Here is a 22911-nt window from a genome sequence, read left to right as displayed (position 1 = left end):
TCAGGGAAGTCCTCTGTTTCTTTTTGACAAAGTGGATGATTCGGATTCTGTTGTGATTTGCCAAGCTTAGGGATTCAGCCAAATGACAACGAAAATAAGATGTCCTTCGAGCCGGATTTGAACCAAAGACCTAAGGATGGCCAATTTAACACCTACAGTCCTCCGCTCTACCAACTGAGCTATCGAAGGCAGCCGAACACACCCCTTGAAATGCAAGTCAAATGGGAACATGGAAATGCTGTATTGCTTTGTGCCATCAATCCACTTGATAAGCCTTGAGAAACTTGCTTTAAATCAAAATCCTGGAGAGTCCAGCTGATCCATTGGACTACACAACTTGCAACTCAGGTATCAATTGCAGCAGAGTGCCTTGAGGACTTAATTTGTTTCAAAACTGCACTTCATCTGATCTCCAAACAGAGGGCCCTGTACTCTGCTCAAGATGTTGAGTGGAATAGAAATACAGGCTTTGCCTTGAGAATCTTGCTTTAAATCAAAATCCTGGAGAGTGCAGCTGATCCATTGGACTTCACAACTTGCAACTCAGGTATCAATGGCAGCAGAGTGCCTTGAGGACTTGATTTCTTTCAAAGCTGCACTTCATCTGACCTCCAAACAGAGGGCCCTGTACTCTGCTCAAGATGTTGAGTGCAAAAGAAATACAGGCATTGCCTTGAGAATCTTGCTTTAAATCAAAATCCTGGAGAGTGCAGCTGATCCATTGGACTTCACAACTTGCAACTCAGGTATCAATGGCAGCAGAGTGCCTTGAGGACTTGATTTGTTTCAAAGCTGCACTTCATCTGATCTCCAAACAGAGGGCCCCGTACTCTGCTCAGGATGCTGAGTGGAAAAGAAATACAGGCTTTGCCTTGAGAATCTTGCTTTAATGCTGTATTGCTTTGTGCCATCAATCCACTTGATTAGCCTTGAGAAACTTGCTTTAAATCAAAATCCTGGAGAGTGCAGCTGATCCATTGGACTTCACAACTTGCAACTCAGGTATCAATGGCAGCAGAGTGCCTTGAGGACTTGATTTGTTTTAAAGCTGGACTTCATCTGATCTCCAAACAGAGGGCCCCGTACTCTGCTCAGGATGTTGAGTGGAAAAGAAATACAGGCTTTGCCTACAGGCTGACTCCTTGCAGCAGCGTGTCAATTACGTCTTAGACCTTTTGTTTCTTCTTAGCCCCATTGCATGTACAGAGTGTGGATGGATAGGCGGTTTAGGGCTTGAAAGAGTCTTTCTCCATGTCGCAGTGCAGCTGTTGTCCCTGGTGGTCTAGTGGCTAGGATTCAACGCTCTCACTGCCGCGGCCTGGGTTCGATTCCCGGTCAGGGAAGTCCTCTGTTTCTTTTTGACAAAGTGGATGAGTCGGATTCTGTTGTGATTTGCCAAGCTTAGGGGTTTAGCCAAATGACAACGAAAATAAGATGTCCTTCGAGCCGGATTTGAACCAAAGACCTAAGGATGGCCAATTTAACACCTACAGTCCTCCGCTCTACCAACTGAGCTATCAAAGGCAGCCGAACACACCCCTTGAAATGCAAGTCAAATGGGAACATGGAAATGCTGTATTGCTTTGTGCCATCAATCCACTTGATTACCCTTGAGAAACTTGCTTTAAATCAAAATCCTGGAGAGTCCAGCTGATCCATTGGACTTCACAACTTGCAACTCAGGTATCAATGGCAGCAGAGTGCCTTGAGGACTTGATTTGTTTTAAAGCTGGACTTCATCTGATCTCCAAACAGAGGGCCCCGTACTCTGCTCAGGATGTTGAGTGGAAAAGAAATACAGGCTTTGCCTACAGGCTGACTCCTTGCAGCAGCGTGTCAATTACGTCTTAGACCTTTTGTTTCTCCTTAGCCCCATTGCATGTACAGAGTGTGGATGGATAGGCGGTTTAGGGCTTGAAAGAGTCTTTCTCCAAGTCACAGTGCAGCTGTTGTCCCTGGTGGTCTAGTGGCTAGGATTAGACGCTCTCACTGCCGCGGCCTGGGTTCGATTCCCGGTCAGGGAAGTCCTCTGTTCCTTTTTGACAAAGTGGATGAGTCGGATTCTGTTGTGATTTGCCAAGCTTAGGGGTTTAGCCAAATGACAACGAAAATAAGATGTCCTTCGAGCCGGATTTGAACCAAAGACCTAAGGATGGCCAATTTAACACCTACAGTCCTCCGCTCTACCAACTGAGCTATCGAAGGCAGCTGAACACACACCTTGAAATGCAAGTCAAATGGGAACATGGAAATGCTGTATTGCTTTGTGCCATCAATCCACTTGATTACCCTTGAGAAACTTGCTTTAAATCAAAATCCTGGAGAGTCCAGCTGATCCATTGGACTTCACAACTTGCAACTCAGGTATCAATGGCAGCAGAGTGCCTTGAGGACTTAATTTGTTTCAAAACTGCACTTCATCTGATCTCCAAACAGAGGGCCCTGTACTCTGCTCAAGATGTTGAGTGGAATAGAAATACAGGCTTTGCCTTGAGAATCTTGCTTTAAATCAAAATCCTGGAGAGTGCAGCTGATCCATTGGACTTCACAACTTGCAACTCAGGTATCAATGGCAGCAGAGTGCCTTGAGGACTTGATTTCTTTCAAAGCTGCACTTCATCTGATCTCCAAACAGAAGGCCCTGTACTCTGCTCAAGATGTTGAGTGCAAAAGAAATACAGGCTTTGCCTTGAGAATCTTGCTTTAAATCAAAATCCTGGAGAGTGCAGCTGGTCCATTGGACTTCACAACTTGCAACTCAGGTATCAATGGCAGCAGAGTGCCTTGAGGACTTGATTTGTTTCAAAGCTGCACTTCATCTAATCTCCAAACAGAGGGCCCCGTACTCTGCTCAGCAAGCTGAGTGGAAAAGAAATACAGGCTTTGCCTTGAGAATCTTGCTTTAATGCTGTATTGCTTTGTGCCATCAATCCACTTGATTAGCCTTGAGAAACTTGCTTTAAATCAAAATCCTGGAGAGTGCAGCTGATCCATTGGACTTCACAACTTGCAACTCAGGTATCAATGGCAGCAGAGTGCCTTGAGGACTTGATTTCTTTCAATGCTGCACTTCATCTGATCTCCAAACAGAGGGCCCTGTACTCTGCTCAAGATGTTGAGTGGAATAGAAATATAGGCTTTGCCTTGAGAATCTTGTTTTAAATCAAAATCCTGGAGAGTGCAGCTGATCCATTGGACTACACAACTTGCAACTCAGGTATCAATTGCAGCAGAGTGCCTTGAGGACTTGATTTCTTTCAAAGCTGCACTTCATCTGATCTCCAAACAGAGGGCCCTGTACTCTGCTCAAGATGTTGAGTGCAAAAGAAATACAGGCTTTGCCTACAGGCTGACTCCTTGCAGCAGCGTGTCAATTACGTCTAAGACCTTTTGTTTCTTCTTAGCCCCATTGCATGTACAGAGTGTGGATGGATAGGTGGTTTAGGGCTTGAAAGAGTCTTTCTTCAGGTCGCAGTGCAGCTGTTGTCCCTGGTGGTCTAGTGGCTAGGATTCGGCGCTCTCACCGCCGCGGCCCGGGTTAGATTCCCGGTCAGGGAAGTCCTCTGTTTCTTTTTGACAAAGTGGATGAGTTGGATTCTGTTGTGATTTGCCAAGCTTAGGGATTTAGCCAAATGACAAAGAAAATAAGATGTCCTTCGAGCCGGATTTGAACCAGCGACCTAAGGATAGCCATTTTAATACCTATAGTCCTCCGCTCTACCAACTGAGCTATCGAAGGCAACCTAACACACCCCTTGAAATGCAAGTCAAATGGGAACATGGAAATGCTGTATTGCTTTGTGCCATCAATCCACTTGATTAGCCTTGAGAAACTTGCTTTAAATCAAAATCCTGGAGAGTCCAGCTGATCCATTGGACTTTACAACTTGCAACTCAGGTATCAATGGCAGCAGAGTGCCTTGAGGACTTGGTTTCTTTCAAAGCTGCACTTCATCTGATCTCCAAACAGAGGGCCCTGTACTCTGCTCAAGATGTTGAGTGGAATAGAAATACAGGCTTTGCCTTGAGAATCTTGCTTTACGTCAAAATCCTGGACAGTCCAGCTGATCCATTGGACTTCACAACTTGCAACTCAGGTATCAATGGCAGCAGAGTGCCTTGAGGACTTGATTTGTTTCAAAGCTGCACTTCATCTAATCTCCAAACAGAGGGCCCTGTACTCTGCTCAAGATGTTGAGTGGAATAGAAATACAGGCTTTGCCTTGAGAATCTTGCTTTAAATCAAAATCCTGGAGAGTGCAGCTGATCCATTGGACTTCACAACTTGCAACTCAGGTATCAATGGCAGCAGAGTGCCTTGAGGACTTGATTTGTTTTAAAGCTGCACTTCATCTGATCTCCAAACAGAGGGCCCCGTACTCTGCTCAGGATGTTGAGTGGAAAAGAAATACAGGCTTTGCCTACAGGCTGACTCCTTGCAGCAGCGTGTCAATTACGTTTTAGACCTTTTGTTTTTTCTTAGCCCCATTGCATGTACAGAGTGTGGATGGATAGCCGGTTTAGGGCTAGAAAGAGTCTTTCTCCAGTTCGCAGTGCAGCTGTTGTCCCTGGTGGTCTAGTGGCTAGGATTCGGCGCTCTCACCGCCGCGGCCCGGGTTCGATTCCCGGTCAGGGAAGTCCTCTGTTTCTTTTTGACAAAGTGGATGAGTCGGATTCTGTTGTGATTTGCCAAGCTTAGGGATTTAGCCAAATGACAAAGAAAATAAGATGTCCTTCGAGCCGGATTTGAACCAGCGACCTAAGGATGGGCATTTTAATACCTACAGTCCTCCGCTCTACCAACTGAGCTATCGAAGGCAACCTAACACACCCCTTGAAATGCAAGTCAAATGGGAACATGGAAATGCTGTATTGCTTTGTGCCATCAATCCACTTGATTAGCCTTGAGAAACTTGCTTTAAATCAAAATCCTGGAGAGTCCAGCTGATCCATTGGACTTCACAACTTGCAACTCAGGTATCAATGGCAGCAGAGTGCCTTGAGGACTTGGTTTCTTTCAAAGCTGCACTTCATCTGATCTCCAAACAGAGGGCCCTGTACTCTGCTCAAGATGTTGAGTGGAATAGAAATACAGGCTTTGCCTTGAGAATCTTGCTTTACGTCAAAATCCTGGAGAGTCCAGCTGATCCATTGGACTTCACAACTTGCAACTCAGGTATCAATGGCAGCAGAGTGCCTTGAGGACTTGATTTGTTTCAAAGCTGCACTTCATCTAATCTCCAAACAGAGGGCCCTGTACTCTGCTCAAGATGTTGAGTGGAATAGAAATACAGGCTTTGCCTTGAGAATCTTGCTTTAAATCAAAATCCTGGAGAGTGCAGCTGATCCATTGGACTTCACAACTTGCAACTCAGGTATCAATGGCAGCAGAGTGCCTTGAGGACTTGATTTGTTTTAAAGCTGCACTTTATCTGATCTCCAAACAGAGGGCCCCGTACTCTGCTCAGGATGTTGAGTGGAAAAGAAATACAGGCTTTGCCTACAGGCTGACTCCTTGCAGCAGCGTGTCAATTACGTTTTAGACCTTTTGTTTTTTCTTAGCCCCATTGCATGTACAGAGTGTGGATGGATAGCCGGTTTAGGGCTAGAAAGAGTCTTTCTCCTGTTCACAGTGCAGGTGTTGTAGCTGGTGGTCTAGTGGCTAGGATTCGACGTTCTCACTGCCGCGGCCGGGGTTCGATTCCCGGTCAGGGAAGTCCTCTGTTTCTTTTTGACAAAGTGGATGAGTCGGATTCTGTTGTGATTTGCCAAGCTTAGGGATTTAACCAAATGAGAAAGAAAATAATCAAATCAAATTTTATTTGTCACGTACATAGTCATACACAGTTTAACTTGCAGTGAAATGCTTTTTTGACAGTCTGCTCACATCAAGCTATACAATAAAAATCTACATTTAAACTTAACCAAACCTTAACTTAATGAAGTAAAGTGCAAAAGTGCAAAAGAAAAAATAAAATAAAAATGAAGAAAATAAAAATAGAATAAGTTACATTTAAGTTAAAGAATAGAATATAAAAATGAAAATATAGAAATATAAGGAAAAAAAAAAGTACAGAATACAAATATACAAATATATATACAGAGATGAAATAGTGCGTGTCTGTGTGTGTGTGTGTGTGTGTATATATATACATACATATACATATGTACATATTTATCTGTATGTGAGTGTATGTGTGAGTTAAAAGAAATATTTCCATTGTTGTCCGTAGTGTGTTTTCCGTGAGCCATGGTTGTGTATTGTAGTGAGTGAGGGTCCAGTTTGTGTATGTAGATACTTTGATTTAGTGTCCTAAGTCCCTGTCCCCATTCAAGGCACGGATGGCTTGTGGAAAGAAGCTCCTCCTCATTCTCTCTGTGTTAGCCTTCAGGGTTCTTAAGCGTTTCCCCGAGGGCAACAGAGAGAACAGTCCATTGTTGGGATGACTGGGGTCCTTCACAATCTTCTTGGCCTTGGTCCAACACCGCTTCTTGTAGATGGACTGCAGGTCAGGAAACTCCATCCTAGTGATTCGCTCTGCTGAACGTCTCACTCGTTGTAGCGCTTGCCTGTCCTGCTTGGTGCTGTTCCCAAACCAGACTGTGATGTTCCCCATGAGGATGCTCTCGATGGTGCAGGAGTAGAAGGATCGTAGTACCTTGGAGGGCAGTCTGAAGTCCCTCAGTCGTCTCAGGTGGTATAGGCGCAGACGAGCCTTCTTCGTTATGGTGTTGATGTGGCAACTCCATGACAGATCCTGAGAGATGGTCACTCCAAGGTATTTGAAGCTTCCTACCCTATCCACCGCCGTTCCACTGATGTGGACAGGTTGGTAGCTCCTCTGCTGTTTCCTGCTAAAGTCCACAATCAGCTCCTTCGTTTTGCTGGCATTTAGCTGGAGATTATTATCCTGGCACCAGTTCTCCAGGGTTCTAATCTCTTCCAGGTAGGCCTTCTCGTTGTTTCCTGAGATCAGGCCCACCACAACTGTGTCGTCAGCAAACTTAATGATGTTGGTGGAGCTGGAAGTGGCTTTGCAGTCTGAGGTGTACAGCGAGTACAGCAGAGGGCTAAGGACACAGCCCTGAGGGGCTCCGGTACTGAGGGTGAGGGTGGGTGAGACATGCTTGCCTACCCGAACAGCTTGTGGTCTGTTAGTCAGGAAGTTGGAGATCCAGTCACAGATGGATGGGTGGAGACCTAGATCTTCCAGCTTTGTGGTGAGTCTTGAGGGAATAATAGTGTTAAATGCTGAACTGTAGTCCACAAACAGCATTTTAACATAATTACCCCTCCCAGCATCCAGATGTGTCATCGATGTGTGGAGAAGGTGAGCGATGGCATCATCTGTGGAACGGTTTGGACGGTATGCAAACTGAAACGGGTCCAGGGTGTCGGGCAGCGTGGATGTGATGAAGTCTCTCACCAGCTTCTCGAAGCACTTCATCACGACTGATGTGAGGGCGACTGGGCGGTAGTCGTTGAGGCAGGCTGGCTGTGGTTTCTTCAGGACAGGAACGATGATGGACTGTTTGAAGCACGATGGAACAATCCCCTGCGTCAGTGAGAGATTGAAGATGTCCGTGAATACCGGGGCTAGCTGATCTGCACAGGCTTTTAGGACTCGACCACAGATGCCATCGGGTCCCGCAGCCTTCCTGGTATTCACTCTTCTGAACACCCGCCGTACATCTCTCTCTGTGATGGTGAAGGCTCTTTGTTCTCTGACGTGCTCCTCTATATCAGCTGTGCCGGTGTCACTGTAGTTAACGTTGCCGGCTGCAGCATCAAAGCGAGCATAAAAGGTGTTTAGCTCGTTCGCCAGAGACAAGTCTGCACTTCCCAGTCCACAGGGTGGGCTCCTACAGTCCGTTATTGTTCTCAGTCCCTGCCACAGGCTCCTAGAGTCGTTTTGCTGGAACTGGGACTCTAGTTTCCTTCCGTAGCGCTGCTTCGCCTCCTTTACCGCCTTCCTTACTCCATATGACGCAGACTTGTATTCCTGCATATCTCTGCTGATCAGTCCCGTGTTGTAGGCAGCAGTGCGGGCATTCAGAGCCTCCCGGATGCTTTTATCCACCCAGGGCTTCTGATTGGGAAATGTTTTGATTGTAGATTTCTGGACGGTGTCATCCGCTACTTTCCCGATAAAACCCACGACCGCTTCCGTAAACATGTTGACGTCATCGGAGCTGCGCCGGAACATGTCCCAGTCCGCGTCATCAAGAGCGTCCTGCAGCGTGGCCACTGATTGGTCCGTCCAGCGCTCGACCTCTCTCACCACCGGAAGCTCTTGCTTCAGCCTTTGTTTATATTTTGGTAGGAGAAAGATGGCGGCGTGGTCTGACTTTCCAAACGGTGGTACTGACTGCGCTTTGTAGCTGTCTTTGTGTGTGGTGTAGCAGTGATCCAAAGTCGGGTGGCCCCGGGTGGGGCAGGTGATGTGTTGGTGAAAGTTCGCTGCCACACTTTTGAGGTTGGCGTTGTTAAAATCCCCAACAACAGTGAGTGCAGCGTCCTTATGGTGGGTTTGGATCTGTGTGAGTGTGTCGTGAAGCTCACACAGCGCGGTGTCCTTCTGTACATCGGGTGGAATGTACACTGTACAGACGATGACCGAGGTGAACTCCCGAGGAAGATAGAAGGGACGAAACTTTAGGGCGAGCAGCTCCAGGTTTGGTGTGCAGGAGCGTACGAGGGTCACAACATTAGCACTGTCGCACCACTTGTTGTTCACCATGATACATACTCCACCACCTCTTGACCTTTCCGACTCCACGGTTCTGTCCATGCGATGTACCGAGAAGAACTCGGCCGGCTGGCTGGCGTGGTCCGGTATCGCTGGGTTCAGCCGTGTCTCTGTGAAACAGAGGAGGTTGCAGTCCCGAATGTCTCTCTGGAACTTGATTCTGGCCCGGAGGTCGTCGAGTTTGTTGTCTAGAGACTGGACGTTGGCTAGGAGAATACTAGGCAGAGGTGCCCTGTGTGCCCTGGCTCTCAGTCTGTCTCTGACGCAGGCTCGCTTTCCTCGGTGTCGCTTCTTGTGGAGTTCGGCGTCCCGTCCTTTGTCCTCCTTCAGGATTTCTCTCGGCCAGCTTGGATCCGGAGTTAGCAGCGATTTAAGGTGAGTGAATTGTAAATTAACAGAAAGAAGAGTCTCACGGTCGTATACAATACGAGCCATGATGAAAAGGGTTGAATAAAATAGCTAAAAACACTAAATTTAACTAAAAAAAAGCTAGACGTGGTCAGAGCAGTCGTTACGACGGCCGTCGTCTGCAGCGCCATCTTGAAATAAGATGTCCTTCGAGCCGGATTTGAACCTGCGATCTAAGGATGGCCAATTTAACACCTTCAGTCCTCCGCTCTACCAACTGAGCTATCAAAGGCAACCAAACGCTTGAAATGCAAGTCAAATGGGAACATGGAAATGCTGTATTGCTTTGTGCCATCAATCCACTTGATTAGCCTTGAGAAACTTGCTTTAAATCAAAATCCTGGAGAGTCCAGCTGATCCATTGGACTTCACAACTTGCAACTCAGGTATCAATGGCAGCAGAGTGCCTTGAGGACTTGATTTGTTTCAAAGCTGCACTTCATCTGATCTCCAAACAGAGGTCCCTGTACTCTGCTCAAGATGTTGAGTGGAATAGAAATACAGAATTTGCCTTGAGAATCTTGCTTTAAATCAAAATCCTGGAGAGTGCAGCTGATCCATTGGACTTCACAACTTGCAACTCAGGTATAAATGGCAGCAGAGTGCCTTGAGGACTTGATTTGTTTCAAAGCTGCACTTCATCTGATCTCTAAACAGAGGGCCCTTACTCTGCTCATGATGTTGAGTGGAAAAGAAATACAGGCTTTGCCTACAGGCTGACTCCTTGCAGCAGCATGTCAATTACGTCTTAGACCTTTTGTTTCTTCTTAGCCCCATTGCATGTACAGAGTGTGGATGGATAGGCGGTTTAGGGCTTGAAAGAGTCTTTCTGCAGGTCGCAGTGCAGCTGTTGTCCCTGGTGGTCTAGTGGCTAGGATTCGGTGCTCTCACCGCCGCGGCCGGGGTTCGATTCCCGGTCAGGGAAGTCCTCTGTTTCTTTTTGACAAAGTGGATGAGTTGGATTCTGTTGTGATTTGCCAAGCTTAGGGATTTAGCCAAATGACAAAGAAAATAAGATGTCCTTCGAGCCGGATTTGAACCAGCGACCTAAGGATGGCCATTTTAATACCTACAGTCCTCCGCTCTACCAACTGAGCTATCGAAGGCAACTGAACACACCCCTTGAAATGCAAGTCAAATGGGAACATGGAAATGCTGTATTGCTTTGTGCCATCAATCCACTTGATTAGCCTTGAGAAACTTGCTTTAAATCAAAATCCTGGAGAGTCCAGCTGATCCATTGGACTTCACAACTTGCAACTCAGGTATCAATGGCAGCAGAGTGCCTTGAGGACTTGATTTGTTTCAAAGCTGCACTTCATCTGATCTCCAAACAGAGGTCCCTGTACTCTGCTCAAGATGTTGAGTGGAATAGAAATACAGGCTTTGCCTTGAGAATCTTGCTTTAAATCAAAATCCTGGAGAGTGCAGCTGATCCATTGGACTTCACAACTTGCAACTCAGGTATAAATGGCAGCAGAGTGCCTTGAGGACTTGATTTGTTTCAAAGCTGCACTTCATCTGATCTCTAAACAGAGGGCCCTTACTCTGCTCATGATGTTGAGTGGAAAAGAAATACAGGCTTTGCCTACAGGCTGACTCCTTGCAGCAGCGTGTCAATTACGTCTTAGACCTTTTGTTTCTTCTTAGCCCCATTGCATGTACAGAGTGTGGATGGATAGGCGTTTTAGGGCTTGAAAGAGTCTTTCTGCAGGTCGCAGTGCAGCTGTTGTCCCTGGTGGTCTAGTGGCTAGGATTCGGCGCTCTCACCGCCGCGGCCCGGGATCGATTCCCGGTCAGGGAAGTACTCTGTTTCTTTTTGACAAAGTGGATGAGTCAGATTCTGTTGTCATTTGCCAAGCTTAGGGATTTAGCCAAATGACAAAGAAAATAAGATGTCCTTCGAGCCGGATTTGAACCAGCGACCTAAGGATGGGCATTTTAATACCTACAGTTCTCCGCTCTACCAACTGAGCTATCGAAGGCAACCGAACACACCCCTTGAAATGCAAGTCAAATGGGAACATGGAAATGCTGTATTGCTTTGTGCCATCAATCCACTTGATTAGCCTTGAGAAACTTGCTTTAAATCAAAATCCTGGAGAGTGCAGCTGATCCATTGGACTACACAACTTGCAACTCAGGTATCAATTGCAGCAGAGTGCCTTGAGGACTTGATTTCTTTCAAAGCTGCACTTCATCTGATCTCCAAACAGAGGGCCCTGTACTCTGCTCAAGATGTTGAGTGCAAAAAAATACAGGCTTTGCATTGAGAATCTTGCTTTAAATCAAAATCCTGGAGAGTGCAGCTGATCCATTGGACTTCACAACTTGCAACTCAGGTATCAATGGCAGCAGAGTGCCTTCAGGACTTGATTTGTTTCAAAGCTGCACTTCATCTGATCTCTAAACAGAGGGCCCTTACTCTGCTCATGATGTTGAGTGGAAAAGAAATACAGGCTTTGCCTACAGGCTGACTCCTTGCAGCAGCGTGTCAATTACGTCTTAGACCTTTTGTTTCTTCTTAGCCCCATTGCATGTACAGAGTGTGGATGGATAGGCGGTTTAGGGCTTGAAAGAGTCTTTCTGCAGGTCGCAGTGCAGCTGTTGTCCCTGGTGGTCTAGTTGCTAGGATTCGGCGCTCTCACCGCCGCGGCCCGGGTTCGATTCCCGGTCAGGGAAGTCCTCTGTTTCTTTTTGACAAAGTGGATGAGTCGGATTCTGTTGTGATTTGTCAAGCTTAGGGATTTAGCCAAATGACAAAGAAAATAAGATGTCCTTCGAGCCGGATTTGAACCAGCGACCTAAGGATGGGCATTTTAATACCTACAGTCCTCTGCTCTACCAACTGAGCTATCGAAGGCAACCGAACACACCCCTTGAAATGCAAGTCAAATGGGAACATGGAAATGCTTTATTGCTTTGTGCCATCAATCCACTTGATTAGCCTTGAGAAACTTGCTTTAAATCAAAATCCTGGAGAGTGCAGCTGATCCATTGGACTACACAACTTGCAACTCAGGTATCAATTGCAGCAGAGTGCCTTGAGAACTTGATTTCTTTCAAAGCTGCACTTCATCTGATCTCCAAACAGAGGGCCCCGTACTCTGCTCAAGATGTTGAGTGCAACAGAAATACAGGCTTTGCCTTGAGAATCTTGCTTTAAATCAAAATCCTGGAGAGTGCAGCTGATCCATTGGACTTCACAACTTGCAACTCAGGTATCAATGGCAGCAGAGTGCCTTCAGGACTTGATTTGTTTCAAAGCTGCACTTCATCTGATCTCTAAACAGAGGGCCCTTACTCTGCTCATGATGTTGAGTGGAAAAGAAATACAGGCTTTGCCTACAGGCTGACTCCTTGCAGCAACGTGTCAATTACGTCTTAGACCTTTTGTTTCTTCTTAGCCCCATTGCATGTACAGAGTGTGGATGGATAGGCGGTTTAGGGATTGAAAGAGTCTTTCTGCAGGTCGCAGTGCAGCTGTTGTCCCTGGTGGTCTAGTGGCTAGGATTCGGCGCTCTCACTGCCGCGGCCCGGGTTCGATTCCCGGTCAGGGAAGTCCTCTGTTTCTTTTTGACAAAGTGGATGAGTCGGATTCTGTTGTGATTTGTCAAGCTTAGGGATTTAGCCAAATGACAAAGAAAATAAGATGTCCTTCGAGCCGGATTTGAACCAGCAACCTAAGGATGGGCATTTTAATACCTACAGTCCTCCGCTCTACCAACTGAGCTATCGAAGGCAACCGAACACACCCCTTGAAATGCAAGTCAAATGGGAACATGGAAATGCTGTATTGCTTTGTGCCATCAATCCACTTGATTAGCCTTGAGAAACTTGCTTTAAATCAAAATCCTGGAGAGTGCAGCTGATCCATTGGACTACACAACTTGCAACTCAGGTATCAATTGCAGCACAGTGCCTTGAGGACTTGATTTCTTTCAAAGCTGCACTTCATCTGATCTCCAAACAGAGGGCCCCGTACTCTGCTCAAGATGTTGAGTGCAAAAGAAATACAGGCTTTGCCTTGAGAATCTTGCTTTAAATCAAAATCCTGGAGAGTACAGTTGATCCATTGGACTACACAACTTGCAACTCAGGTATCAATTGCAGCAGAGTGCCTTGAGGACTTGATTTCTTTCAAAGCTGCACTTCATCTGATCTCCAAACAGAGGGCCCTGTACTCTGCTCTAGATGTTGAGTGCAAAAGAAATACAGGCTTTGCCTTGAGAATCTTGCTTTAAATCAAAATCCTGGAGAGTGCAGCTGATCCATTGGACTTCACAACTTGCAACTCAGGTATCAATGGCAGCAGAGTGCCTTCAGGACTTGATTTGTTTCAAAGCTGCACTTCATCTGATCTCTAAACAGAGGGCCCTTACTCTGCTCATGATGTTGAGTGGAAAAGAAATACAGGCTTTGCCTACAGGCTGACTCCTTGCAGCAGCGTGTCAATTATGTCTTAGACCTTTTGTTTCTTCTTAGCCCCATTGCATGTACAGAGTGTGGATGGATAGGCGGTTTAGGGCTTGAAAGAGTCTTTCTGCAGGTCGCAGTGCAGCTGTTGTCCCTGGTGGTCTAGTGGCTAGGATTCGGCGCTCTCACCGCCGCGGCCCGGGTTCGATTCCCGGTCAGGGAAGTCCTCTGTTTCTTTTTGACAAAGTGGATGAGTCGGATTCTGTTGTCATTTGCCAAGCTTAGGGATTTAGCCAAATGACAAAGAAAATAAGATGTCCTTCAAGCCGGAATTGAACCAGCGACCTAAGGATGGCCATTTTAATACCTACAGTCCTCCGCTCTACCAACTGAGCTATCAAAGGCAACCGAACACACCCTTTGAAATGCAAGTCAAATGGGAACATGGAAATGCTGAATTGCTTTGTGCCATCAATCCACTTGATTAGCCTTAAGAAACTTGCTTTAAATCAAAATCCTGGAGAGTGCAGCTGATCCATTGGACTACACAACTTGCAACTCAGGTATCAATTGCAGCAGAGTGCCTTGAGGACTTGATTTCTTTCAAAGCTGCACTTCATCTGATCTCCAAACAGAGGGCCCTGTACTCTGCTCAAGATGTTGAGTGCAAAAGAAATACAGGCTTTGCCTTGAAAATCTTGCTTTAAATCAAAATCCTGGAGAGTGCAGCTGATCCATTGGACTTCACAACTTGCAACTCAGGTATCAATTGCAGCAGAGTGCCTTGAGGACTTGATTTCTTTCAAAGCTGCACTTCATCTGATCTCGAAACAGAGGGCCCCGTACTCTGCTAAAGATGTTGAGTGCAAAAGAAATACAGGCTTTGCCTTAAGAATCTTGCTTTAAATCAAAATCCTGGAGAGTGCAGCTGATCCATTGGACTTCACAACTTGCAACTCAGGTATCAATGGCAGCAGAGTGCCTTGAGGACTTGATTTGTTTCAAAGCTGCACTTCATCCGATCTCTAAACAGAGGGCCCTTACTCTGCTCATGATGTTGAGTGGAAAAGAAATACAGGCTTTGCCTACAGGCTGACTCCTTGCAGCAGCGTGTCAATTACGTCTTAGACCTTTTGTTTCTTCTTAGCCCCATTGCATGTACAGAGTGTGGATGGATAGGCGTTTTAGGGCTTGAAAGAGTCTTTCTGCAGGTCGCAGCGCAGCTGTTGTCCCTGGTGGTCTAGTGGCTAGGATTCGGCGCTCTCACCGCCGCGGCCCGGGTTCGATTCCCGGTCAGGGAAGTCCTCTGTTTCTTTTTGACAAAGTGGATGAGTCGGATTCTGTTGTCATTTGCCAAGCTTAGGGATTTAGCCAAATGACAAAGAAAATAAGATGTCCTTCAAGCCAGATTTGAACCAGCGACCTAAGGATGGCCATTTTAATACCTACAGTCCTCCGCTCTACCAACTGAGCTATCGAAGGCAACCGAACACACCCCTTGAAATGCAAGTCAAATGGGAACATGGAAATGCTGTATTGCTTTGTGCCATCAATCCACTTGATTAGCCTTAAGAAACTTGCTTTAAATCAAAATCCTGGAGAGTGCAGCTGATCCATTGGACTACACAACTTGCAACTCAGGTATCAATTGCAGCAGAGTGCCTTGAGGACTTGATTTCTTTCAAAGCTGCACTTCATCTGATCTCCAAACAGAGGGCCCTGTACTCTGCTCAAGATGTTGAGTGCAAAAGAAATACAGGCTTTGCCTTGAGAATCTTGCTTTAAATCAAAATCCTGGAGAGTGCAGCTGATCCATTGGACTTCACAACTTGCAACTCAGGTATCATTGGCAGCAGAGTGCCTTCAGGACTTGATTTGTTTCAAAGCTGCACTTCATCTGATCTCGAAACAGAGGGCCCTTACTCTGCTCATGATGTTGAGTGGAAAAGAAATACAGGCTTTGCCTACAGGCTGACTCCTTGCAGCAGCGTGTCAATTACGTCTTAGACCTTTTGTTTCTTCTTAGCCCCATTGCATGTACAGAGTGTGGATGGATAGGCGTTTTAGGGCTTGAAAGAGTCTTTCTGCAGGTCGCCGTGCAGCTGTTGTCCCTGGTGGTCTAGTGGCTAGGATTAGGCGCTCTCACCGCAGCGGCCCGGGTTCGATTCCCGGTCAGGGAAGTCCTCTGTTTCTTTTTGACAAAGTGGATGAGTCGGATTCTGTTGTGAATTGCCAAGCTTAGGGATTTAGCCAAATGACAAAGAAAATAAGACGTCCTTCGAGCCGGATTTGAACCAGCGACCTAAGGATGGTCATTTAAATACCTACAGTCCTCCGCTCTACCAACTGAGCTATCGAAGGCAACCGAACACACCCCTTGAAATGCAAGTCAAATGGGAACATGGAAATGCTGTATTGCTTTGTGCCATCAATCCACTTGATTAGCTTTGAGAAACTTGCTTTAAATCAAAATCCTGGAGAGTGCAGCTGATCCATTGGACTACACAACTTGCAACTCAGGTATCAATTGCAGCAGAGTGCCTTGAGGACTTGATTTCTTTCAAAGCTGCACTTCATCTGATCTCCAAACAGAGGGCCCTGTACTCTGCTCAAGATGTTGAGTGCAAAAGAAATACAGGCTTTGCCTTGAGAATCTTGCTTTAAATCAAAATCCTGGAGAGTGCAGCTGATCCATTGGACTTCACAACTTGCAACTCAGGTATCAATGGCAGCAGAGTGCCTTGAGGACTTGATTTGTTTCAAAGCTGCACTTCATCTGATCTCTGAACAGAGGGCCCTTACTCTGCTCAAGATGTTGAGTGGAAAAGAAATACAGGCTTTGCCTACAGGCTGACTCCTTGCAGCAGCGTGTCAATTACGTCTAAGACCTTTTGTTTCTTCTTAGCCCCATTGCATGTACAGAGTGTGGATGGATAGGCGGTTTAGGGCTTGAAAGAGTCTTTCTGCAGGTCGCAGTGCAGCTGTTGTCCCTGGTGGTCTAGTGGCTAGGATTCAGCGCTCTCACCGCCGCGGCCAGGGTTCGAGTCCCGGTCAGGGAAGTCCTCTATTTCTTTTTGACAAAGTGGATGAGTCGGATTCTGTTGTGATTTGCCAAGCTTAGGGATTTAGCCAAATGACAAAGAAAATAAGATGTCCTTTGAGCCGGATTTGAACCAGCGACCTAAGGATGGCCATTTTAATACCTATAGCCCTCCGCTCTACCAACTGAGCTATCAAAGGCAACCAAGCACACCCCTTGAAATGCAAGTCAAATGGGAACATGGAAATGCTGTATTGCTTTGTGCCATCAATCCACTTGATTAGCCTTGAGAAACTTGCTTTAAATCAAAATCCTGGAGAGTGCAGCTGATCCATTGGACTACACAACTTGCAACTCAGGTATCAATTGCAGCAGAGTGCCTTGAGGACTTGATTTCTTTCAAAGCTGCACTTCATCTGATCTCCAAACAGAGGGCCCCGTACTCTGCTCAAGATGTTGAGTGCAAAAGAAATACAGGCTTTGCCTTGAGAATCTTGCTTTAAATCAAAATCCTGGAGAGTGCAGCTGATCCATTGGACTTCACAACTTGCAACTCAGGTATCAATGGCAGCAGAGTGCCTTGAGGACTTGATTTGTTTCAAAGCTGCACTTCATCTGATCTCTGAACAGAGGGCCCTTACTCTGCTCAAGATGTTGAGTGGAAAAGAAATACAGGCTTTGCCTACAGGCTGACTCCTTGCAGCAGCGTGTCAATTACGTCTAAGACCTTTTGTTTCTTCTTAGCCCCATTGCATGTACAGAGTGTGGATGGATAGGCGGTTTAGGGCTTGAAAGAGTCTTTCTGCAGGTCGCAGTGCAGCTGTTGTCCCTGGTGGTCTAGTGGCTAGGATTCAGCGCTCTCACCGCCGCGGCCAGGGTTCGAGTCCCGGTCAGGGAAGTCCTCTATTTCTTTTTGACAAAGTGGATGAGTCGGATTCTGTTGTGATTTGCCAAGCTTAGGGATTTAGCCAAATGACAAAGAAAATAAGATGTCCTTTGAGCCGGATTTGAACCAGCGACCTAAGGATGGCCATTTTAATACCTATAGTCCTCCGCTCTACCAACTGAGCTATCAAAGGCAACCAAGCACACCCCTTGAAATGCAAGTCAAATGGGAACATGGAAATGCTGTATTGCTTTGTGCCATCAATCCACTTGATTAGCCTTGAGAAACTTGCTTTAAATCAAAATCCTGGAGAGTGCAGCTGATCCATTGGACTACACAACTTGCAACTCAGGTATCAATTGCAGCAGAGTGCCTTGAGGACTTGATTTCTTTCAAAGCTGCACTTCATCTGATCTCCAAACAGAGGGCCCCGTACTCTGCTCAAGATGTTGAGTGCAAAAGAAATACAGGCTTTGCCTTGAGAATCTTGCTTTAAATCAAAATCCTGGAGAGTGCAGCTGATCCATTGGACTTCACAACTTGCAACTCAGGTATCAATGGCAGCAGAGTGCCTTGAGGACTTGATTTGTTTCAAAGCTGCACTTCATCTGATCTCTAAACAGAGGGCCCTTACTCTGCTCATGATGTTGAGTGGAAAAGAAATACAGGCTTTGCCTACAGGCTGACTCCTTGCAGCAGCGTGTCAATTACGTCTTAGACCTTTTGTTTCTTCTTAGCCCCATTGCATGTACAGAGTGTGGATGGATAGGCGGTTTAGGGCTTGAAAGAGTCTTTCTGCAGGTCGCAGTGCAGCTGTTGTCCCTGGTGGTCTAGTGGCTAGGATTCGGCGCTCTCACCGCCGCGGCCCGGGTTCGATTCCCGGTCAGGGAAGTCCTCTGTTTCTTTTTGACAAAGTGGATGAGTCGGATTCTGTTGTTTGCCAAGCTTAGGGATTTAGCCAAATGACAAAGAAAATAAGATGTCCTTCGAGCCGGATTTGAACCAGCAACCTACGGATGGCCATTTTAATACCTACAGTCCTCCGCTCTACCAACTGAGCTATCGAAGGCAACCGAACACACCCCTTGAAATGCAAGTCAAATGGGAACATGGAAATGCTGTATTGCTTTGTGCCATCAATCCACTTGATTAGCCTTGAGAAACTTGCTTTATATCAAAATCCTGGAGAGTGCAGCTGATCCATTGGACTACACAACTTGCAACTCAGGTATCAATTGCAGCAGAGTGCCTTGAGGACTTGATTTCTTTCAAAGCTGCACTTCATCTGATCTCCAAACAGAGGGCCCCGTACTCTGCTCAAGATGTTGAGTGCAAAAGAAATACAGGCTTTGCCTTGAGAATCTTGCTTTAAATCAAAATCCTGGAGAGTGCAGCTGATCCATTGGACTTCACAACTTGCAACTCAGGTATCAATGGCAGCAGAGTGCCTTGAGGACTTGATTTCTTTCAAAGCTGCACTTCATCTGATCTCTAAACAGAGGGCCCTTACTCTGCTCAAGATGTTGAGTGGAAAAGAAATACAGGCTTTGCCTACAGGCTGACTCCTTGCAGCAGCGTGTCAATTACGTCTAAGACCTTTTGTTTCTTCTTAGCCCCATTGCATGTACAGAGTGTGGATGGATAGGCGGTTTAGGGCTTGAAAGAGTCTTTCTGCAGGTCGCAGTGCAGCTGTTGTCCCTGGTGGTCTAGTGGCTAGGATTCGGCGCTCTCACCGCCGCGGCCCGGGTTCGATTCCCGGTCAGGGAAGTCCTCTGTTTCTTTTTGACAAAGTGGATGAGTCGGATTCTGTTGTGATTTGCCAAGCTTAGGGATTTAGCCAAATGACAAAGAAAATAAGATGTCCTTCGAGCCGGATTTGAACCAGCGACCTAAGGATGGCCATTTTAATACCTACAGTCCTCCTCTCTACCAACTGAGCTATCGAAGGCAACCGAACACACCCCTTGAAATGCAAGTCAAATGGGAACATGGAAATGCTGTATTGTTTTGTGCCATCAATCCACTTGATTAGCCTTGAGAAACTTGCTTTATATCAAAATCCTGGAGAGTGCAGCTGATCCATTGGACTACACAACTTGCAACTCAGGTATCCATTGCAGCAGAGTGCCTTGAGGACTTGATTTCTTTCAAAGCTGCACTTCATCTGATCTCCAAACAGAGGGCCCCGTACTCTGCTCAAGATGTTGAGTGCAAAAGAAATACAGGCTTTGCCTTGAGAATCTTGCTTTAAATCAAAATCCTGGAGAGTGCAGCTGATCCATTGGACTTCACAACTTGCAACTCAGGTATCAATGGCAGCAGAGTGCCTTGAGGACTTGATTTGTTTCAAAGCTGCACTTCATCTGATCTCTAAACAGAGGGCCCTTACTCTGCTCAAGATGTTGAGTGGAAAAGAAATACAGGCTTTGCCTACAGGCTGACTCCTTGCAGCAGCGTGTCAATTACGTCTAAGACCTTTTGTTTCTTCTTAGCCCCATTGCATGTACAGAGTGTGGATGGATAGGCGGTTTAGGGCTTGAAAGAGTCTTTCTGCAAGTCGCAGTGCAGCTGTTGTCCCTGGTGGTCTAGTGGCTAGGATTCGGCGCTCTCACCGCCGCGGCCCGGGTTCGATTCCCGGTCAGGGAAGTCCTCTGTTTCTTTTTGACAAAGTGGATGAGTCGGATTCTGTTGTGATTTGCCAAGCTTAGGGATTTAGCCAAATGACAAAGAAAATAAGATGTCCTTCGAGCCGGATTTGAACCAGCGCCCTAAGGATGGCCATTTTAATACCTACAGTCCTCCGCTCTACCAACTGAGCTATCGAAGGCAACCGAACACACCCCTTGAAATGCAAGTCAAATGGGAACATGGAAATGCTGTATTGCTTCGTGCCATCAATCCACTTGATTAGCCTTGAGAAACTTGCTTTATATCAAAATCCTGGAGAGTGCAGCTGATCCATTGGACTACACAACTTGCAACTCAGGTATCAATTGCAGCAGAGTGCCTTGAGGACTTGATTTCTTTCAAAGCTGCACTTCATCTGATCTCCAAACAGAGGGCCCCGTACTCTGCTCAAGATGTTGAGTGCAAAAGAAATACAGGCTTTGCCTTGAGAATCTTGCTTTAAATCAAAATCCTGGAGAGTGCAGCTGATCCATTGGACTTCACAACTTGCAACTCAGGTATCAATGGCAGCAGAGTGCCTTGAGGACTTGATTTGTTTCAAAGCTGCACTTCATCTGATCTCTAAACAGAGGGCCCTTACTCTGCTCAAGATGTTGAGTGGAAAAGAAATACAGGCTTTGCCTACAGGCTGACTCCTTGCAGCAGCGTGTCAATTACGTCTAAGACCTTTTGTTTCTTCTTAGCCCCATTGCATGCCCCATTGCATGTACAGAGTGTGGATGGATAGGCGGTTTAGGGCTTGAAAGAGTCTTTCTGCAGGTCGCAGTGCAGCTGTTGTCCCTGGTGGTCTAGTGGCTAGGATTCGGCGCTCTCACCGCCGCGGCCCGGGTTCGATTCCCGGTCAGGGAAGTCCTCTGTTTCTTTTTGACAAAGTGGATGAGTCGGATTCTGTTGTGATTTGCCAAGCTTAGGGATTTAGCCAAATGACAAAGAAAATAAGATGTCCTTCGAGCCGGATTTGAACCAGCGACCTAAGGATGGCCATTTTAATACCTACAGTCCTCCGCTCTACCAACTGAGCTATCGAAGGCAACCGAACACACCCCTTGAAATGCAAGTCAAATGGGAACATGGAAATGCTGTATTGCTTTGTGCCATCAATCCACTTGATTAGCCTTGAGAAACTTGCTTTATATCAAAATCCTGGAGAGTGCAGCTGATCCATTGGACTACACAACTTGCAACTCAGGTATCAATTGCAGCAGAGTGCCTTGAGGACTTGATTTCTTTCAAAGCTGCACTTCATCTGATCTCCAAACAGAGGGCCCCGTACTCTGCTAAAGATGTTGAGTGCAAAAGAAATACAGGCTTTGCCTTGAGAATCTTGCTTTAAATCAAAATCCTGGAGAGTGCAGCTGATCCATTGGACTTCACAACTTGCAACTCAGGTATCAATGGCAGCAGAGTGCCTTGAGGACTTGATTTGTTTCAAAGCTGCACTTCATCTGATCTCTAAACAGAGGGCCCTTACTCTGCTCATGATGTTGAGTGGAAAAGAAATACAGGCTTTGCCTACAGGCTGACTCCTTGCAGCAGCGTGTCAATTACGTCTTAGACCTTTTGTTTCTTCTTAGCCCCATTGCATGTACAGAGTGTGGATGGATAGGCGTTTTAGGGCTTGAAAGAGTCTTTCTGCAGGTCGCAGTGCAGCTGTTGTCCCTGGTGGTCTAGTGGCTAGGATTCGGCGCTCTCACCGCCGCGGCCCGGGTTCGATTCCCGGTCAGGGAAGTCCTCTGTTTCTTTTTGACAAAGTGGATGAGTCGGATTCTGTTGTCATTTGCCAAGCTTAGGGATTTAGCCAAATGACAAAGAAAATAAGATGTCCTTCGAGCCGGATTTGAACCAGCGACCTAAGGATGGGCATTTTAATACCTACAGTCCTCCGCTCTACCAACTGAGCTATCGAAGGCAACCGAACACACCCCTTGAAATGCAAGTCAAATGGGAACATGGAAATGCTGTATTGCTTTGTGCCATCAATCCACTTGATTAGCCTTGAGAAACTTGCTTTAAATCAAAATCCTGGAGAGTGCAGCTGATCCATTGGACTACACAACTTGCAACTCAGGTATCAATTGCAGCAGAGTGCCTTGAGGACTTGATTTCTTTCAAAGCTGCACTTCATCTGATCTCGAAACAGAGGGCCCCGTACTCTGCTAAAGATGTTGAGTGCAAAAGAAATACAGGCTTTGCCTTGAGAATCTTGCTTTAAATCAAAATCCTGGAGAGTGCAGCTGATCCATTGGACTTCACAACTTGCAACTCAGGTATCAATGGCAGCAGAGTGCCTTGAGGACTTGATTTGTTTCAAAGCTGCACTTCATCCGATCTCTAAACAGAGGGCCCTTACTCTGCTCATGATGTTGAGTGGAAAAGAAATACAGGCTTTGCCTACAGGCTGACTCCTTGCAGCAGCGTGTCAATTACGTCTTAGACCTTTTGTTTCTTCTTAGCCCCATTGCATGTACAGAGTGTGGATGGATAGGCGTTTTAGGGCTTGAAAGAGTCTTTCTGCAGGTCGCAGTGCAGCTGTTGTCCCTGGTGGTCTAGTGGCTAGGATTCGGCGCTCTCACCGCCGCGGCCCGGGTTCGATTCCCGGTCAGGGAAGTCCTCTGTTTCTTTTTGACAAAGTGGATGAGTCGGATTCTGTTGTCATTTGCCAAGCTTAGGGATTTAGCCAAATGACAAAGAAAATAAGATGTCCTTCAAGCCGGATTTGAACC

The 22911-nt window shown here is 46.4% G+C and overlaps 22 non-coding genes across 22 annotated transcripts; 11 read left to right on the top strand and 11 right to left on the bottom strand.

Moving 5' to 3' along the window:
• Positions 1-3652: 3652 nt before the first annotated feature.
• Positions 3653-3739, bottom strand: trnay-aua (transfer RNA tyrosine (anticodon AUA)). Its single transcript is given in 2 exon segments — positions 3653-3688; positions 3703-3739. It is a non-coding gene; the product is annotated as a tRNA-Tyr (tRNA).
• Positions 3740-4565: 826 nt separating this feature from the next.
• trnae-cuc (transfer RNA glutamic acid (anticodon CUC)) lies at positions 4566-4637 on the top strand. Its single transcript has one exon. It is a non-coding gene; the product is annotated as a tRNA-Glu (tRNA).
• Positions 4638-4731: 94 nt separating this feature from the next.
• trnay-gua (transfer RNA tyrosine (anticodon GUA)) lies at positions 4732-4818 on the bottom strand. Its single transcript is given in 2 exon segments — positions 4732-4767; positions 4782-4818. It is a non-coding gene; the product is annotated as a tRNA-Tyr (tRNA).
• Positions 4819-10177: 5359 nt separating this feature from the next.
• Positions 10178-10264, bottom strand: trnay-gua (transfer RNA tyrosine (anticodon GUA)). The gene is given in 2 exon segments: positions 10178-10213; positions 10228-10264. It is a non-coding gene; the product is annotated as a tRNA-Tyr (tRNA).
• Positions 10265-11768: 1504 nt separating this feature from the next.
• Positions 11769-11840, top strand: trnae-cuc (transfer RNA glutamic acid (anticodon CUC)). Its single transcript has one exon. It is a non-coding gene; the product is annotated as a tRNA-Glu (tRNA).
• Positions 11841-11934: 94 nt separating this feature from the next.
• Positions 11935-12021, bottom strand: trnay-gua (transfer RNA tyrosine (anticodon GUA)). The gene is given in 2 exon segments: positions 11935-11970; positions 11985-12021. It is a non-coding gene; the product is annotated as a tRNA-Tyr (tRNA).
• A 626-nt stretch (positions 12022-12647) lies between these two features.
• trnae-cuc (transfer RNA glutamic acid (anticodon CUC)) lies at positions 12648-12719 on the top strand. The gene has a single exon. It is a non-coding gene; the product is annotated as a tRNA-Glu (tRNA).
• A 94-nt stretch (positions 12720-12813) lies between these two features.
• trnay-gua (transfer RNA tyrosine (anticodon GUA)) lies at positions 12814-12900 on the bottom strand. Its single transcript is given in 2 exon segments — positions 12814-12849; positions 12864-12900. It is a non-coding gene; the product is annotated as a tRNA-Tyr (tRNA).
• Positions 12901-13725: 825 nt separating this feature from the next.
• Positions 13726-13797, top strand: trnae-cuc (transfer RNA glutamic acid (anticodon CUC)). The gene has a single exon. It is a non-coding gene; the product is annotated as a tRNA-Glu (tRNA).
• Positions 13798-14803: 1006 nt separating this feature from the next.
• On the top strand, positions 14804-14875 carry trnae-cuc (transfer RNA glutamic acid (anticodon CUC)). Its single transcript has one exon. It is a non-coding gene; the product is annotated as a tRNA-Glu (tRNA).
• Positions 14876-15848: 973 nt separating this feature from the next.
• Positions 15849-15935, bottom strand: trnay-gua (transfer RNA tyrosine (anticodon GUA)). The gene is given in 2 exon segments: positions 15849-15884; positions 15899-15935. It is a non-coding gene; the product is annotated as a tRNA-Tyr (tRNA).
• A 792-nt stretch (positions 15936-16727) lies between these two features.
• Positions 16728-16814, bottom strand: trnay-aua (transfer RNA tyrosine (anticodon AUA)). The gene is given in 2 exon segments: positions 16728-16763; positions 16778-16814. It is a non-coding gene; the product is annotated as a tRNA-Tyr (tRNA).
• Positions 16815-17606: 792 nt separating this feature from the next.
• On the bottom strand, positions 17607-17693 carry trnay-aua (transfer RNA tyrosine (anticodon AUA)). Its single transcript is given in 2 exon segments — positions 17607-17642; positions 17657-17693. It is a non-coding gene; the product is annotated as a tRNA-Tyr (tRNA).
• Positions 17694-18319: 626 nt separating this feature from the next.
• On the top strand, positions 18320-18391 carry trnae-cuc (transfer RNA glutamic acid (anticodon CUC)). Its single transcript has one exon. It is a non-coding gene; the product is annotated as a tRNA-Glu (tRNA).
• Positions 18392-19195: 804 nt separating this feature from the next.
• trnae-cuc (transfer RNA glutamic acid (anticodon CUC)) lies at positions 19196-19267 on the top strand. Its single transcript has one exon. It is a non-coding gene; the product is annotated as a tRNA-Glu (tRNA).
• Positions 19268-20074: 807 nt separating this feature from the next.
• On the top strand, positions 20075-20146 carry trnae-cuc (transfer RNA glutamic acid (anticodon CUC)). The gene has a single exon. It is a non-coding gene; the product is annotated as a tRNA-Glu (tRNA).
• Positions 20147-20240: 94 nt separating this feature from the next.
• On the bottom strand, positions 20241-20327 carry trnay-gua (transfer RNA tyrosine (anticodon GUA)). The gene is given in 2 exon segments: positions 20241-20276; positions 20291-20327. It is a non-coding gene; the product is annotated as a tRNA-Tyr (tRNA).
• Positions 20328-20965: 638 nt separating this feature from the next.
• On the top strand, positions 20966-21037 carry trnae-cuc (transfer RNA glutamic acid (anticodon CUC)). Its single transcript has one exon. It is a non-coding gene; the product is annotated as a tRNA-Glu (tRNA).
• A 94-nt stretch (positions 21038-21131) lies between these two features.
• Positions 21132-21218, bottom strand: trnay-gua (transfer RNA tyrosine (anticodon GUA)). The gene is given in 2 exon segments: positions 21132-21167; positions 21182-21218. It is a non-coding gene; the product is annotated as a tRNA-Tyr (tRNA).
• A 626-nt stretch (positions 21219-21844) lies between these two features.
• trnae-cuc (transfer RNA glutamic acid (anticodon CUC)) lies at positions 21845-21916 on the top strand. Its single transcript has one exon. It is a non-coding gene; the product is annotated as a tRNA-Glu (tRNA).
• A 94-nt stretch (positions 21917-22010) lies between these two features.
• On the bottom strand, positions 22011-22097 carry trnay-gua (transfer RNA tyrosine (anticodon GUA)). Its single transcript is given in 2 exon segments — positions 22011-22046; positions 22061-22097. It is a non-coding gene; the product is annotated as a tRNA-Tyr (tRNA).
• A 626-nt stretch (positions 22098-22723) lies between these two features.
• Positions 22724-22795, top strand: trnae-cuc (transfer RNA glutamic acid (anticodon CUC)). The gene has a single exon. It is a non-coding gene; the product is annotated as a tRNA-Glu (tRNA).
• Positions 22796-22911: the final 116 nt, after the last annotated feature.

This window comes from Salminus brasiliensis, chromosome 3 (genome assembly GCF_030463535.1).
Source record: "Salminus brasiliensis chromosome 3, fSalBra1.hap2, whole genome shotgun sequence".
In the NCBI taxonomy this organism is placed as follows: Eukaryota; Metazoa; Chordata; class Actinopteri; order Characiformes; family Bryconidae; genus Salminus; species Salminus brasiliensis.
Note: the sequence above shows the minus strand (reverse complement) of the source record. Positions and strands in the feature narration are given on the sequence as shown.